Below are 6,000 nucleotides of genomic sequence, written 5' to 3' on the forward strand. Positions count from 1 at the left end.
ATGGAGATGAGGAAAAACTTCTTCACACAGAGTGGTGAATCTGTGGAATTCTCTGCCACTGGAAACAGTTGAGGCTAGTTCATTGGCTATATTTAAGAGGGAGTTAGATATGGCCCTTGTGGCTAAAGGGATCGGGGGTATGGAGAGAAGGCAGGTACAGGGTTCTGAGTTGGATGATTAGCCATGATCATACTGAATGGCGGTTCAGGCTCGAAGGGCCGAATGGCCTACTGCACCTATTTTCTATGTTTTTATGACAGCACTATTCAACTTCAGAAGACAATTTTCTTTCTGATGTGGAAATAGTTCTCATTCTGATATGGTGATAAATCTTTCAGCTCCTGTAAAAATATGTAGTTCTATGCACAGTTCTCTGTAAATTCAAATGTTTTTAACTTGCCCTGCGATACTACCTTTCCTCTCTGCAAAGATGCTGCCTGGCTTGCATTTTTATTTCCCATATCTGCAGTTTGCTTTTACACACAATATCACACTTTTAAATATTCTTTCATACCAGAGATAGCTCAAATTTGAATGACTGAGCAAATGCATATGATGAACTGGTTTGCGTCTGTGCAAGGAAAACAAGTGATTTTTGTAAAGCGGGGCCTTTCTGATTGTCTGCCGGTAAATAGTGTTAGGTAGGGGTTGGTGTTGGGGATCATTTTCCATGTTATATGCCATTGATAATGCTGGACGATCAAGTTTGCTGAGGATACAAAGATAGGACAAGATAGTCGTAAGGAAGCAGGGAGTCTGCAGTAGTACTTGAATAGATCAGGAGAATGGACAAAGTGGCAGGTGGAACATAACGTGTGTTCATATACTTGGGATAAGTGTACAACTAATTTCTAAACAGGGGGATTCCAAAATCAGAGGTGCAAAGGGACTTGGGAATTCTGCAGGATCCTGTGAAAGTTAACTGCAGTTTGTGTTGGTGGTAAGGAACACAAATGCAATGTTAAACATTTGAGAACTAGTTTGTAGAGTATTACACCAAGTACAGTTATTAGAAAGTTTGTGAACCCTTTGCAATTACCAGGTCTTCTGCATTAATTACTCATAAAATGTGGTTTGATCTTCATCTAAGTGGCAATAATGGACAAAGGGATTCTGCCAAAACAAATAACACAAACAAATGTACTACTTGTCAATGCTGAGTATACCATTTAAACAATTGCATCTAGGTTCAAGAAGTATGTGAATCTGTGGGGTATTGTCGTTTATCCATCGTCGACATTGATGAGGACCTCGACACCAGATGGTATTGAGACTAGTGCGTAATTGGGATTTAAGTGAGGGAGAGTCGTGCAGCGTCAGCCTCGCTCTCTTCCCAATTCCCATCTGGATCCAGTGGCAAGACAGTCGAGATGGCTGGAGATGGGACTAAGCGCAGTGGATGACCAGGACATCTTCTGTGTCTTGTCCTGCTGTACATGTTCCATGACACTTGCAGAGACTGCCTTCTTGACCATTGGACCTCCATGGTCTCGGCCGCTCAATCCACCAGAGTCTGTCTTCACATGCTGGGATAGACAACTCCCCAACTCACCGAGGGTTTGAGACCCGTCGGCTACCCTCACCTGGTTTAGCCGGCTTGTCAGGGCCGTTGCCCAGGGTGTGGTCGCTGTCACATACAAACAGCTATGGGGAGCACAGGTGAGAGCTGGGTGTCAGGTGGGGACCAAAGGTGGACTAACCATCTTGAAAAGGACATGCCATGCTCCCCCACCAGAGGTGCTACCCCTCCCTGACACCCCAAATCTCTGGGGTAATGCCTTCTACAAAAGCTATTTGGAGTCAGGTGTTCTGATCAATGAGATGAGATTGAAGGTGTGGGTCCTTAAGGTGCCCTGCCCTATAAAAAACAGTCAGCTTACTGATGGAGCCTGCTCTTCTGTGTTTACGTGCATAATGCCTTGCTCAAAACAACTTCCAGATAACCTTGGAACAATTGTAGAGGTGCATGAAGCTGGAAAAGGCTACAAAAGCATTACTAAAGACCTGAGTGTTCATCAGTCTACAAATGGAGGAAATACAGTACCATTGATACTCTACCTAACGCTGGGTGTCCTGCAAAGATCACACCAAGAGCACAACATGCAGTGCTAAAGGTGATAGAGAACCCAAGGGTAACAGCAAAAGACCTGCAGAAATCTCTAGAATTTGCTACGGTCTGTTCATGTGTCCACAAGAAAAACACTGAACAAGAATTGTATTCATCGGAGGAAACCACTGCTCTCCCCAAAAACAAAAATTGCTTCACATTTTCAAAAGACCATAATGTTCTGTAGACAGATAAAGTCAAATTTTTTGGCAGAAATGTACACTGTTAGGAAGGCACTGCATGCCAACACCAAAACCTCACCCCAACTGTGAAGCAAGGAGGAAGGAGTATCATGGTTTGGAGCTGCTTTGCTGCCTCAGGGCCTGGGCAGCTTGCAATCATTGAGGAAACAATGAAAAACAAAACAATGATCCAAAACAAAAGAGTAAATCAACAACAGAATGGTTCAGAAGAAGAAAATGAATATTTTGGAATGGCCAAGTCAGTGTCCAAAAATTGCAGTCATGAGTTGCAACATAAAAGTAGCAGACAAAATCAAAAAGGGTGAATACAGGACTGAAGGTGTTATATTTGAATGCGTACAGTATACAGAATAGAACTGAGATGTAAAGAAATTACTTTAGTCAGAGGGTGGTAAATCTGTGGACTTTGTTGCCGTGAGCGGCTGTGGAGGCCAAGTCATTGGGTGTATTTAAGGCAGAGATAGGTTATTGATTAGCCAGGGCATCAAACGGTATGGGGGGAAGGCAGGGAAGTGGGGATGGCTGGAAAATTGGATCAGCCCATGACTGAATGACAGAGCAGGCTTGGTAGGCCAAATGGTCTACTTCTGCTTCTATATCTTATGGAATAAGGTAGGTGAACGTAGCACAGTTGCAGGTTGCCGGGTATGATGTAGGTATCGCTGAATTATGGCTGAAAATAGATGATAGCTAGGAGCTTAATCTCCAAGGATACACATTGTATCCAAAGGACAAGCAGGAAGGCAGAGGGGGCAGCGTTGCTTTGTTGGTAAAATATGAAATCAAATCGTTAGAAAGAGTTGTTGAATCATTGTGGATAGAGCTAAGGAATAAAGAAAAACCCTGATGGGATTGTATCCAGGCACATGATAAAATAGGTCGTAGACAGCATGGTTTCCTCAAAGGAAAATCTCACCTAACAGATCTGTTGGAGTACTTTGAGGAAATAACAAGCAGGATAGACAAAGGCACACACGAGGAAATCTGCAGCTGCTGGAAATTCAAGCAACACACACATTGCTGGTGAACGCAGCAGGCCAGGCACAGGAAGAGACCAGGCCAGGCTTGACGTTTTGGGCTGAGACCCTTTGTCAGGACTAACTGAAAGAAGAGATAGTAAGAGATTTGAAAGTGGGAGGGGGAGGGGGAGATCCGAAATGATAGGAGAAAGACAGGAGGGGGAGGGAAGAAGCAAAGAGCTGGAAAGTTGATTTGCAAAAGGGCTACGAGGCTGGAGAAGGGAGAGGATCATGGGATGGGAGGCCTAGGGAGAAAGAAAGAGGGAGGGAGGAAGCCCAGAGGATGAGCAAGGAGTAAAGTGAGAGGGACAGAGGGAGAAAAAAGAGAAGAAAAGGGGGCAAGAAAAAGATAATAAATAAATAACGGATGGGGTACAAAGGGGAGGTGGGGCATTAACGGAAGTTAGAGAAGTCAATGTTCATGCCATCAGGTTGGAGGCTACCCAGACAGAATAAAAGGTGTTGTTCCTCCAATCTGAGTGTGGCTTCATCTTTATAGTAGAGGAGGCCGTGGATAGACATGTCAGAATGGGAGTGGGATGTGGAATTAAAATGTGTGGCCACTGGGAGTTCAGCGAAATAATCTCCCAGTCTGCGTCGGGTCTCACCAATATATAGACAGCCACATCGGGAGCACCGGACACACTATATCACCCCAGCCAACTCACAGGTGAAGTGTTGCCTCACCTGGAAGAACTGTCTGGGACCCTGAATGGTGGTGAGGGAGGAAGTGTAAGGGAAGGGCATGTGTAGCACTTGTTCTGCTTACAAGGATAAGTGCTGGGACGTAGATCGGTGGGAAGGGATGTGGGGGATGAATGGATAAGGGAGTCACGTAGGGAGCGATCCCTGCGGAAAGCAGAAAGTGGGGGAGGGAAAGATGTGCTTAGTAGTGGAATCCCATTGGAGGCGGTGGAGGTCGCCGAACACCTACGCTCTGTCCGCCAGAGAAAGCAGGATCTTCCAGTGGCCGCATATTTTAATTCCACGTCCCATTCCCATTCTGATATGTCTATCCACGGCCTCCTCTACTGTCAAGATGAAGCCACGCTCAGGTTGGAGGAACAACACCTTATATCCCGTCTGGGTAGCCTCCAACCTGATGGCATGAACATCGACTTCTCAAACTTCCACTAATGCCCCACCTCCCCCTTGTATCCCACCTGGTATTTATTTATTTATTTATTATTACATATATATTCTTTCTCTCTCTCTCCTTTTTTTCCCTCTATCCCTCTCACTATACCCCTTGCTCATCCTCTGGGCAACCCCTCCCCCTTTCTTTCTCCCTAGGCCTCCCATCCCATGATTCTCTCATATCCCTTTTGCCAATCACCTGTCCAGCTCTTGGCTCCATCCCCCCCCCCTCCTGTCTTCTCCTATCATTTTGGATCTCCCCCTCCCCCTCCCACTTTCAAATCTCTTACTAGCTCTTCTTTCAGTTAGTCCTGATGAAGGGTCTCAGCCCGAAATGTTGACTGTACCTCTTCCTAGAGATGCTGCCTGACCTGCTGCGTTCACCAGCAACTTTTATGTGTGTTGCCAGAAATATTTTATTGCCAATCACACCCCTCCTGCAACGATGCATTTAAAAAACTTTCCACCTCTTACTCTCTGTTTATCCTTGATGGTGTAAACAACTTTGTTATCTTTTTCTTCTCCCCTACATCTTCGGTCTGAGTGCGCCCGTTCTCTGTCCCCTGCCTATCCTCCCTCACACACTATCTACTAGCTTTCTCTATTTGTGAACTAACCTCCTCTCTCTTAGACTCTTCAATTTGATTCCCACCTCCCAACCATTCTACAAACCCCATTTCCAGAAAAGTTGGGATATTTTCCAAAATACAATAAAAACAAAAATCTGTGATATGTTATTTAACTGACAAAAGTACTAAGAAAAGATTTTCGATAGTTTTACTGACCAACTTAATTGTATTTTGTAAATATACACAAATTTAGAATTTGATGGCTGCAACACACTCAACGAAAGTTGGGACAGAGTTAAAATAAGATTGAAAAGTGCACAGAATATTCAAGTAACACCGGTTTGGAAGACTCCACATTAAGCAGGCTAATTGGTAGCAGGTGAGTTATCATGACTGGGTATAAAAGTAGCGTCCATCAAAGGCTCAGTCTTTGCAAGCAAGGATGGGTCGTGGCTCACCCCTTTGTGCCAAAATTTGTGAGAGAATTGTTAGTCAGTTCAAAAGGAACATTTCTCAACGCAAGATTGCAGAGAATTTAGGTCTTTCAACATCTACAGTACATAATATTGTGAAAAGATTCAGAGAATTCAGAGACATCTCAGTGCATAAAGGGCAAGGTCGGAAACCACTGTTGAATGCGCGTGATCTTCGAGCCAAGAAACTGTCATGCTGCTGTGACAATTATAGCCATCTGGGCTCGGGAGTACTTCAAAAAACCATTGTCACTCAAGACAGTCCGTCGCTGCATCCAGAAATGCAACTTGAAACTGTATTACGCAAGGAGGAAGCCATACATCAACTCTATGCAGAAACGCCGGTGAGTTCTCTGGGCCCAAGCTCATCTCAGATGGACCGAAAGACTGTGGAACCGTGTGCTGTGGTCAGATGAGTCCACATTTCAGCTAGTTTTCGGAAAAAATGGATGTCGAGCTCTCCGCGCCAAAGATGAAAACGACCATCCAGAT

Source organism: Mobula birostris, chromosome 7 (genome assembly GCF_030028105.1).
Source record: "Mobula birostris isolate sMobBir1 chromosome 7, sMobBir1.hap1, whole genome shotgun sequence".
Taxonomy (NCBI): Eukaryota; Metazoa; Chordata; class Chondrichthyes; order Myliobatiformes; family Myliobatidae; genus Mobula; species Mobula birostris.